The sequence below is a fragment of the Lingula anatina genome, chromosome 3, assembly GCF_051362555.1.
Source record: "Lingula anatina isolate TDL-2025a chromosome 3, LinAna3.0, whole genome shotgun sequence".
Lineage (NCBI taxonomy): Eukaryota > Metazoa > Brachiopoda > Lingulata > Lingulida > Lingulidae > Lingula > Lingula anatina.
Window position 1 is genome coordinate 32,885,145 of NC_141769.1, and position 12,594 is coordinate 32,897,738.

The 12,594-nt window shown below is 37.0% G+C and overlaps 1 protein-coding gene across 1 annotated transcript in view; it reads right to left on the bottom strand.

Moving 5' to 3' along the window:
- Positions 1–4,105, bottom strand: part of LOC106168296 (LIM/homeobox protein Lhx2) — a 54,934-nt gene extending 50,829 nt beyond the window's left edge. Inside the window, exon 1 of the mRNA XM_013547311.2 lies at positions 3,737–4,105. The gene's annotated coding sequence lies outside the window, so the exon portion shown is untranslated. The remainder of the gene's footprint in view (positions 1–3,736) is intronic.
- Positions 4,106–12,594: the final 8,489 nt, after the last annotated feature.

A 12,594-nucleotide genomic window follows, 5' to 3' on the forward strand; every position in this document is an offset into this window, starting at 1 on the left:
AGTTAATTTTAACCAGTCTAAAGAACCTTGAATTTCAAGACTAAGGGTCTTCTAAAGAGAGTAGCTTAGAGGTGAATCTTATACTATTCTGTTAATCACCGACAACCGGCATACATGTATGTATATAAGCAGCCCGATGACGCCAGTTTGTCTGAATTCCATTCCAAAGTAGCCTTCGTCTGAACAGACCTTAAAGTTATCCAAAGATGGACGGGTGAAGCCTGTTTACGGTGATAACATCCCGAGGAAGGCCCGTCCACTGGGGACATTCAGACCAAAGCTCTGACCACAATATTTTGACTCTTGAAATGAAATGAAAACAAACCTGTCCCCGCGGTCATGTGTAGGGGAGAGAAAGCTTGCCTCACCACACCAAGAGAAATGTCACGAACAATTACACCTAAACACGTAAACGGCTTGACTAAAACATGAAGTCAATGAATTAATCCGTAAGAGATGGAAAACCGAGTTGTAGCTCCCGCGGGGGATGTTTTAGCAGCTTCCCTTCAGCAGCAGGAGGCGGTGAAACATCGGGGTTGGAGACAGGTATAAGACATCAACATACTAAACAGAATCTGATCTCTGATGTTGCAATATAAAGGGTATGAAATATTTTCACCCTACACAGGGTCGGTTGATGATGTTTTTTTTTCATAGTTTTCTATGACATAAAACTCAAAACGATTCAGCAATGTGATGTTTAGTGTGAGTAAGTTATATCTAAGAAAATATAAACACTTTCTCCTGAAGCAAATGTGTAAATCAAAATACAGTTTTCAGATGTTTAATTAACAGGCCGTGACTATAACAATCCCATTATTTTTAAGCATGGCTTTATCATAACTCAGTGTAACATGTATTCAATATCTAGGAAGAGATCATTGTTCACCATTAGCTGGGTTCACCAGCACACAGAACACAGGTACCCGCTACCAGAGTGGCAGATATTATAAGGAAATTTTGAAAAAGCCAGAGAATGAAATGACGGTCCATTCATCTAAAGACATATCTGTGAATATCTTTTGAAAAATCAATCTGTCGCCCTGGTAGGGGGTAGAAAATAGGTTAGAGGTGCCATCACACGACCTCAGGTTTTATACTTCGAGGTACTGGATCGCATTTGAAACGAACCATCTAGAACATTCTGCATACAGACAGTGCAATACCATATCTGTATCCGGGTATCTATTGTATACATCGTATTGTACTTACGTTAGTTTTTGGATTCAGTTTGCATTGGCACAAATCAATCTCCATCTCGGTGTAGTTTGTAATATATTTTATTCGGCAGTTTGTCCTTTAAATATATATGTAGCTGTTAATGTAGCCTATCGAATTCTTAAATAGGATGTAAACATTTTTGTTGTCGTCAATTCTGGTTCCCTAAGATATCCTATGCTTCCAGCTTAAGGGCTTTTACATCATAGAAATGAAAACAGAATGGACAGTCCAAGCAATGCGTTTGACCGTTCAATAGGTGTAAGTCAAGAGAAGGAAAATGGTCTTACAAAGTATGCTGTTTAGTATGTTCAGTTCACGAATTTCAGTTCAAAACTCAAAATAGTGCCGGTGGAAAATGCTCAAATATTGGAAACACTAACAAATTTTGTTATTCACACTTTTTCGCGCCAAAACCCTCAAACGACCCATTTAATTAAAGGGTCTATCCACTCGCTGCCATACCATATTAAAACGCGCCGTCAATTTGCGTGTAATAACAGCACTTATATGACGTAACACAAGTCATTTATATTAGTGTGGCGGGAAAGGAGTGAAATTGAGTCTGGGCAACGTTTTTGCATAACTCTTGAACTGTCGCATAAGTCACGACATGTACAGAGGAAAATACATTAAAAGGCTAAGAAAATTTATATAGCGTATACGCATTCTTCGTTAGCAGTTCTTCCTGCTCTTACATGTTGAACGGCAGACATGTTTTCTTAAGGATTGTACTAATATTTTCTTGAGCGTTTCGTCACTGTGGAAACAGTCGGTATTGTGGTAACTTAAAAAAATCGCACGACCCTCTCATGGACCCCAGACCAGACCGGAGATCGGATTTCTTCAGGAAGTTTTCTCGAGGAAAGGTAGTATGCTTAGATTGTCATGTGCCACTGCTGTGGCGGTCCTGATCGCAGTAGAAGTGTGGGAAATTTCACAAGGTGTTCCAACACCTCTTTTTATTCAAGTCACCAGCCCTCTGATTAGATCTGCCTATTGCAGGGAATGCGCACGTCGCAAGGAATTATTGTCTGATGTAAGGCACACATTTGTAAACTGTAGTTATAAAAACAGAAAGCGTAAATGTTTATGCTGAGAAGAAGGAAAGAAGAAATGAAGAACTGGTAAAGAGTGAAAGGAGAAAGTAAGAAGAGAAGGAAAATTGAAATACGGACATTGGGTTGGTTACCAGAGAGAGAGAGAGAGAGAGAAAGAGAGAGAATAAAAAAGATGGAGAGGAAAAAAGAAATGAGAGACATAAAAGACGTATAAATGAAACACGAGTGTTGTCAGTTCCTGCTCATCAATTTCTTCTTCTCGGTGTATACACTAGACACGTGGGTTACAGATCAGGATGTGGATCACGGATCAATATGTGAAATACGGATCAGTATGTGAAGTACGGATCAGTATGTGAAATACGGATCCGTGTGTTGGTTCCGAATAAGCATTTGGATTACGGATCAGTATGTGGGTTATGGATTGGTATGTGGATTGCGGATCAATGTGTGGATTACGGATCAGTATGTGGGTTATGGTTTAGTATGTGGATTGCGGATCAGTATGTGGATTCCGGATCAGTATGTGGGTTATGGTTTTGTATGTGGATTGCGGATCAAAATGTGGATTACGGATCAGTATGTGGGTTATGTTTAAGTATGTGGATTGCCGATTAATATGTGGATTACATTTGGTACGTGGGTGACGGATCACTTACTGATTGGTATAATAACTGAAACTGGGAAAGGTATTTCAAACCATGATTTTAGTCAGTGGTTAAATTACTGGTATAAATTAAAAAAATAACATTCTAGTGACCTGAACCATGACATTGCTACTCAGAATCATTTTACGGGATGAGCTATGGTTATTATTCTATCCCAACTTCATGTAAATAAAGATGACTTTATAATATATGTGACACAAGGATAAGGCATAGTTTGTTCTATAAGAAAAAAACATAATTTAAACTATGTTTTTGTGTAATCAATCAAAAAATCGCTATACGATTAATAAAACGCTGTAATCATGTTTAAGTATTGCCATCTTTGATATATGATAGGGCAGTTGCAACGTGCTTGAAAATAATAGTTTGAATTATAAGGTAAGGCCTCAAAAAAAAAAACAGTATTGTATTTGTGACAGTTGTTTCCAAAATATAGGCGTATAGCGTGATATTCAGGGAGAATATGACAGTAATGACAGCACTCCTGCCACCGTGACAGACCCCAAATCTACCCTCTATCAGAGACACTAGGTATTTCGTAGATGTTATTCTGGCTAATACTGCGTACATGTACATTTCTGTCCCATGAGAAACTTTGCAAAGAAAAACGACGCCGTCACCCTGTCTCTGGTGGAGCGTAACCCACAACTGTCTTCAGAAAAGGACAATGACAGAAGGATGACAACAAGTCAACTAACAGTAAGGCTTGCTAAACTATACAAGATAAAAAGTGGTACCTGAAATCAGAAAGCAGTGAGGAACGTGACAACAGCATATCGATTCACTCACCTCCAGTCGAGCTCTCTTTGACAGCAACAGCTCACCGCTCACCTGCCCGAAGCGTCAAAAGTGTTCTGCGACAATATTTTTCGCGTGAAGCGTTGTGTAACACTACTGCTTTCTCGTGCGTGCGCAGTGTCACTGTGATGCGGCAACAGGCTTTCTACTCGAAGCCAGGTGCAGTGAATTGGATGACAACGGCGTCCAACGCAAAGATCCTCCCTTTTCCCGTTAATCCGCCGTCGGTCTTTCATAGATTATTCTGCCTCGCGACCCTGCCAAAACCGCTGACACCCTGCGCTCGCTTCGAAAGAGTCGGGCTCTAAGGTCGGTAACTAAGAAAAAGTCTCTCTCAGCCGCGGGAAGCTTTCGCAAGACTTGACAACACAAGTTACTGCGCTACAAGCATGTGGTGTTTTTAATTCAAGCCAGCTGGGGTTATGGTTATATATAGGCTGGAAAAGCGACCAATCACAAGTCTCTAAAAGATATTTTCTTTCTTTTCTTTCTCTTTCTGAATCTAGAAATCTCGAGGGAGTGATAGTTTTCAATTTCGTGATAGGTAATTTGACATTTTGATAACATTTATTCGAACTTTGATTAGTTTATAATTGATTCACTTTATAACAAATGATGCCTTCGTACTTTTGGATTGTAAAATTACAGTAATTAATTTGCATGCTGTGGTTATTTGATCCTTTTTTCCGTTTTGCATTGATAGAAACATACGCCTTGTGACACAAGTAATCAACACAGGGGAAAAAGGTGTGGTCAAGGTTTTTTTTTTTGTTTCCATGTTTTATACTGATATTAGGCTGCCTGTGCCCTTTTGGTTATCATACCAGTAAAATTTAGCATAAAATTATTTTCAAAAAAAAAAAAAAAATAATAATAATAAAGAAAGAAAAGAAAAGGAAAAGAGAAAGAAAACAAGAAAACACAAAAATAGAAAAAAAAATTGTTGTGACTGCGGAAACAAAAGCTTTCCACACAGACACACATTGCTGTATATTCATACATCGTAGGTCGAGCTTTGACTGAGTCTGGGACACCACAATAATGGATAATTGATTCTGCACTTTTGCTTGTTCTTTTTTCTTTGTAAGAAAAATGTGACAAACTTTTATTCGATTATTAGATGCGGTAGGCGTTTTGGTTTTCAGCAGGCGACGCGTTGACATACTGTAATAGCTAGAAACGTGTCACCTTCCAAAAACCTCGCCACTGAAGCGGCTCTGGTCCACACGCAAGCGTCCTGGTTATCTGATGGCTGCTTAAAGCTGCGCTGATTGTTTATTATCTGATCAAGGTATTTGCTTGTTACTTTATGGAACCTTCGGGAATCTAGTATACCGCTTTAAAAACGCTAAAATAATTTGATATTTGTTAGTTTTCTTCAGTGATCTCGCTTCAGATCCTGTGAATGCTGGTAGGTAGATCAAATGATGCCGGTAGACTCCTGCCTGTAGCTCATTTCTAGCAAAAGTTGCACGCAAGTCTCCTTAGCATTCAAATGATACACTTTATAGGTGGGCTTAAATTCTAGAAAAATCTAGAATGATTTCAATATATGAAAAAAGGGCACCTCTCTTTCGTTATGTGTGATATATTGTCACAACCTCACAAATCACGATCTTTTCCTCTTCCACTCCATCCTCTCTCTCTCTCTCTCTCTCTCTCTCTGATTCCAACTATCAGAAAACGAAATCCAGCCGGTCTCAGCAGATCTCGCTTAAGAGAGGAACAAAACCTTCAGTGAGACAGAAAATAGATAATGTACTGTTTGCGGGTCAGTGTACAAGCTAACAATACGTTCGGCAGGTGTACGCCTTAAAACCAGTTGTTTTACGCTAAGCCCAAGACGACGACAACACTGAATAACTGTCGCTTTTGTTTTGTCTTTTTTCCTCGGTCAATTTAACTCGACGAGATCGAACGACTGGGGAAGCCGTTTTATTCCCTTTTTTTGTCTTTTTCTTCCCTTCTCTCCAGATAAAAGTAAAGATAAGTGAATCATAAATTTAAGCAATGAATAGGCGATTAAATAATTGGTTGAAGATAAACAAAACAAGTCTAGCTTTATGCGGCAGAAGTAAGGGTAGGGATATGTTAGTGCGGGTGGTACTGGTATTATCTAGTCTTGTATTGGTGAGGCGCCCGAGACATTTTGCAAGTCTTGCAATTATTTTTTCCCGCAAATTTCAGAAATCTTAGAAGAGATAATGATACATGTATTTTCGGTCGTAGAGCACGCAGGGTATGTTGAGATCCCTCACCTCATCACTGCCTAACCTTTCTGACTTCTCTTTGCGACATTTGATGTAATTCTATTGCAATAATGTCTGCAACATTTGCCAATGGCCCTACTCAAGTTTCATTTGTCTCATTGAAATCTTTGTGAAACTTAAGCTAGATAATGTGCCCGGAATGCTAAACCAGTCGAACGAATTTAGGAATCACTGTGATGCCTCTTTATTTGTTCCGATTCCTTTTATGATTATTCAACTTAGTGTAGATATCTGTCATATCAAAGTCGAATTACTTATTTATTACGATGTTTAACCTACTAGCTATTAATTATGTTCTTTGGTGAATATAAAGCTGTTTTTATGTTTGCATACTGGTTTTGAGCTCTTCTCCTTCACGCTGGGGGGATGTCACGGGAACACGACCTTACCAGAGTATTAATATTGACTGATACTACCAATTTTGAGTCATTTCTCCAAGTTTCTATCGGCTTTAAATGCTTGGCTCCTGCTTAAAATAAGAACAAAGACATCGCAACTCTCCTTCTGTTTCTCTTGTTTATTTCGGGTGCACTTTCTTTCACGCTGCGTGCATTGATATTTCTTCCGACCGAATGTGTATTTTGATAATCATTCCCCAACTATTGCCGCTATAAAGACATTGTACCCCACCCACAGTTTTACAACGTTTATTCACCACAAATTGTGATGTCATGGTTTTTAATTTTGATTCCACAAAATGTGTTTTAAACAATGTAATCATTATCATATTGTTTTTAATACAGTTTGATTTATATTATTAAGAATTGTATTGCTTCAGTCTACGGCCACGCTCACAGTGACAGGTGCGCGGAGCGTGTATAATGATGTAGGAGACACGTGGAATTCCTTAAGAGCTCTCGGTCTGTTGTCATCTCCTTGACCAGCGCCCCGCTGTTCCAAACAACAATGACCCTACACGGAACTGACCCCTTGCTTCAATCACTTCTGTAGGGTCATCAAAACAATGGCTGACCGAAGCCCTTTCTGATGACCGGAACAGGCATATTGACCATGGCCTGCCCCCCCCCCCTGCCCACCACCCCTCCCAAACTAAAACGTTGTGATTTTCTCGAAGAGGCGTCTATGAAAACGCCCTAAGTTTTCGTTGCTCATAAAGGTTTGATTTATGACCTGCACCTCATTTATAATACGCTGTATGATTTATAGTTTGTGTTAATCAAAATTGAAGGTTTGTTTTAATGATACCAGATAATACAGTCGATCATTTTCCTGAACGAAAGTAGTTTTCCTAGAGTGAGGGGAGTCACGACACATAGTTATATGTATATCAGTTCTTTGACACCATACTACTCTAAGAATTTTGCATCATAATGTTTAAATGCTCATATCTTATAACTAACTAAATTCTATATCACAATGTTTCCCAAATTTTACAAGTTAATTCTTTACACGACAACTAAATTTAGAATATTGGCAAAGTGGAGAAAAAGATTGGGGAATTTAAAGCAAAAATGACAGAGCAAGAAAACCTTTACCTCCAACCTAAATGGAATTAGAACACCAAAAACAATTCATCCATTGGTCTCACCGTAGCTTTTGAAATTGTGATAGACAAAAGTTAGAAACTTATGAAGTCTATCCAAAATACGAAATAATTTTTCTAGTCATGACGAATGAAATAATGATAAATGCAAAATGAGAAAGAGCAAATATGCCTTCACTAGTGTCTACATGACACTCACCGAGGCAGACGACATTTCTCTCAAGCTATTTTCCCAAATTTAGGTTCTGGACAGTGGAGTAAAAAAGACTTAGTGTTTGGTGATAATTTTTCTTTAGATAACACACCTTCGTTTATTGACGAGCTGTAATGAAAGAGATTACAGATAAAAATATAAGTTTGCCGTCTGAACTTCTGCCATTTTGTTCTTACCGCATTGTCCTTTAACTAAAATGATTTTCCTTCTATCATTTTGTTTCTTCTTCACTTTTTCTCTCCATCGAAAGTCGTTCCCTTTACAGAAGACTTGTTGCGTTAAAATGTTTTCAGTGTTTTTTACAAGCATTAAGTGATTGTATATACATATATGCTAACTTTTCTTCGGCAATATTTTTTAAATGATACTTGTTTTTTTTTCTATCAATTTCAACAGAGTTATCCCTCTTTTTCCTTTTAGCGCAATTCACTTCGGAAATAAAAATACAAAGAAAATACACTTTACAATTTTATAGTTCAATGCAATAGAGTTAAAATGTACAAGAATTTTCTATGGTGCTCCCTAATGATTCTTAAATGAGTACGTTAAGCCAAATAGTTAGTAGAGTGTTAATTTGAATCACCCAAGGTCAAGACACTCACATAAGATCGAGTTTTCATCGACTTTTTGCTTATTTGACTTAAATAACACGGACAGGCGCCAAGGCATAGTCATGTTTAATAAATCTCAACATACACTACAGAGAGCCACAATACAAAGTTAGTTCGACATGGATGGAACAATATTTGGTGTAGTTTATCCAAAGACCACGGGAGGGCAAACTCCTTGATGTGGTCAGTGGATTAAATAAACTCTTTCAGCGTTTGAAAAACAGTATTATTGGTCAATTTATTCTGCATTTTATTTAACAAATGTATCAAAATGTATCTATTTGACTTGGGCTGATAACATCAACTCGGAATTGTCCGGGCGGAGCATCGATTAAATAGAACAGTACTGCTGTGTCTTGCAACCGGGATGGATTGCAAATAATTCTTTTGTCACGTTTAGACAGCAGATCTCGCTAATAAAACGCAACAATTGGGCAAAATAAACATCACTTAGGCTCTCAATTTCTCAATTGTATGTGTTAAATGTTACTTAAAAAGTTGCTTTTCAATTACAGCCCTCTGGTTGGTCGTATCACGTGACCGGCGGGACAGATAGCCCCAAGGAGAAGAGGAAAGAAAGAGGAGGAACTAATAGTGATATTTGTTTCCAAAGTTAACAGAGACTTGGGCAACGTTATGACCATTAGATAAATTGAATTTCCACACAACCCAATATAGTTCAATTGTGGATTTTCACGTACTGTGTACGTTCCAAGACGATTAAATAAAAGCTTACAGCGTTTGCGTTCTTGACCTGAAAGTTGTATTGTCTAGGAATGACTTACATTATTTGTAATCGTTTGACCTTTCGAAGTCGTTGTTTAAGCAAATTGTAAATTAAATTTGAAATGTTTGCTGTGTTTAGAAACCCCGGTTCAAATTATTTCGAAGTTATTTAAAACATGTTCATGTTTTCGAAAATTGTCCATAGTGAATTAGTTAAATGTGTCTTAAAGCCGTTTGTTATTTCTTAATTTTAATAAAGAACGAGATAATTAATAATTATTCCTTATGAATAACCAGTCCGCTGTTTCGAGTTTGTAAAAAAGACGTTTTTCTTTTAAAAAGTTTGAAAACATACGTACGAAAATGCGTCCTAAAAGCGATTAATTAAAAAAAAATTACCAAAACGCTATACGTATCTGTTTCTATGGTCCAGTCAGTCTCAGACATGCAAACTACTAAATGTTTTGAACACTTGTTGAACATTGCAAACACGCGCTCAAACACGACTCAGTCTTGTTTTTACTGCCGGGAGAATGCTATATTATTGTGTTTTATGTAACAGAGATATCCCCGATACACCGACACATTAAGACTGTCATATGTGTTCTATACATACGTTGTCATTCATGGTTCTTTTTTCATTCACAAATTATGTGGAGAGCAATATTTTATCTGTTTCGGTTTTTCAGTGACACTTTGCGACCCTTTTAATCATAAATATCTTGCTGTCAAAGGAAAGAAAGAAAATAGACCGTTTAACAAATACATTAATAGAAACTCACGCACAGGTAAACAACTTCTTCACAGCATAAGCTATGTGTAAAGATATAAAAGGATAGGTGGTAGTAAAGAAACGATCTGTGATCTCCTCAAAGACCTGACCGCGTGCCTAATGACACGTGAGAGCGATGATAACCATATGGCATCACGGCATTGAAAAAAATACCAATGTCTGTCTATTTCTAGACTTTTTAACCTTAAAAAAATTAATGTTCAGCTGGTCCCTTCCAAAAACATGTTGTACATTTCATTTTCTATCATCTCAAAGGGAATAACTTGTACTTCATCCAATTAACCAACTGCTGTCAGTCGACCAGACGTATGATGGAATGGCGAGAGCACGGCATCGACTCATTAAACTGAAAATCGAACGTCTTCGTTCTCCGCGCTCCGTCAATTAGGGCGACATGATGTTCTCTTCTGATGGAGCACGTGCGCAAAAAAAAAAAAAAAAAAAAAAAAAAAAATCTTGGCTTTTTCCTTGATCTATCTGATAACTCTTTTGAAATGCTTACATTGATCTCTTCCTCGATCAGTTAGGTTTTTTTTATCTCGATAATCAACTGCGTTATTCTGTATTCCTTTAAAAAGTCGAGGTTTTTAGTTTTATTTTCATACACATCATCTCAGAATAGGGTCGAGTTAGCGCTAAGACACCTGCCCATGTTTTCTACCCACAGCCAATGGGAAAACGGTTCCCTTTAGTTTAAGCGTATCTATTAATGAGATCGCAAAGATGAAAAAAACGGTAGCGCGATTTATCTATTCACTTATCAAACTGTTAGATTACTTCTTTCACTTATTCATTTATCCATCCCGTCTGTCTGTCTGTCTCTCTGTCTGTCTGCCTGTCTGTCTAGTTACCTGTCCGGCAGTCCATCACTTCTTCTATCATCTATCATATTTTGCTTGCCTAAAGTTAGGAATGATTTTAATAATTTCACCTTTCTAATGCAACTAGTTGGGTATGATTTTAATAATTTCATCTTTCTACTGCAATTACATTTAATTATCATGCACATAAATAGAGAACGGAATTGAAATGAAACAGTGGGCTTAAAATAGGGTGTTTATCAAAAGCACTAATTTCCGATTTCCTGAGATTGCTCTTAATTTCTAATGCTTATGATTTCCCAGTAATCATTTTTAATTTAATTGCTTTATTCTGCAGTTACTGCTAGTTGAAGCGCAACGGTAGCGCTCGCAAGTTACCGGATGCTACTATTTTGAATTCTTAGCGAGGAATCAGAGTTAATAACGGGTTTCCGCCAATACAGTGTTTTAATTTATAACTCTTAAAATGCCATTCCCAAGCTGTGGTCTGATTACCCATAAAAAATCGTTCTTTTATAATTTATATTTATATTTTAGTCACCAAAATTGTCGTTTTAAGAAATTATTATTATTATTATTATTATTATTATTATTATTATTATTACGTATTCAATGGGTCCAGGTTTCCTGTACGTGTATTACAGTGTCGGATTCTCTCATCTTTCTTGTTAGCGTCTTGTCAAAATCGATACAACCATCTCATTATCGAATGAAAGAAATGAAACGCGTGGCGTTATAATGGGTATCATTATATAATTTTTCAATTAAACTTTGGGCCACCCGTGAGTGCCGTCTATAGCATTTCTATGACAGGAGACTTTTTCTCATTAAAATATAAACCCACTCAATGTTGAACAGTGGTATTGATGTCGGTATTAAGAAGTATATTCTGGTTCGTAAGAGCTGTATTACGTAAAATCTGACGCAGGTGTTTCTATGACGTGAAAAGAATGCAGTGGATGCGTCCAAGTCAGTTACGCGCTAGTGAGGAATTTATTCTTAAATTCCCAAAAATTCATTCAAATAAAACCAATGATCACCATTATTTAATAACTATATATTTATTTGTGCCAAAAAAATTGCACGTGGGTTGTAAGATTAGAAATATGTGATCATCATAATAAAGGACAAAGCTTAGTATGATTTTATTGTGCTCTAATTGTATTGCAATATTTTTAGCAGACGAATGTTGACGCCTTTCTGCTAATGGAAAAAACAGCAATTTTAAGAAACAATTTCAAGTTATTATCCAAAAATTCAAGTAATAAAAAAGGGGAAGTCGCTCAGCTTTAACGAGATATGCCAGGAATAACCAATTCATGCGGTATTCTGTCTCCTTAATTCCCAATCAAATGTATCAAAGGTAAAAGGACCTCTTTGTGTACAGTGGCGCGTGACCTCCGCGTCAGTCCTCCGCCCTAATTAAATCCCTGTGATTAATGTCTTATTCTTTTGGTCAGATTTCATACAGCCATTCTTTTAACAACGAGGCACGTTTCACGTCAACGCCTTCTTTCAACACCCCGTGAGCATAGGGTAGCTTTGTGTGAAAAAATCTGAAACCCAAGTTTATGGCTACAACAACTCAGAGGTGCAAACATTCAATATCTCAATCAATGTGTACATTTCCAGTATTTCGTAGATATTTATTAATAGAAAACAGTTGGGAGTAAGTGAGCCCGGATATTTCATTGGATTCATTTGAAGCAAACAAGTGAATAAATTAATTAAATATTATTTCATATGCTCGCTATATGATGTTTTATGAGACATTATCAATATACTTTTTACATATCATTTCATATAATTTTTAACTACTTTCATATGATTTTCAACGAAAATAAACTTGAAACTCAACTATTACCTTTAATTCTCAACTAATTCCTAAATATAGTGTGAACCTATTTTTC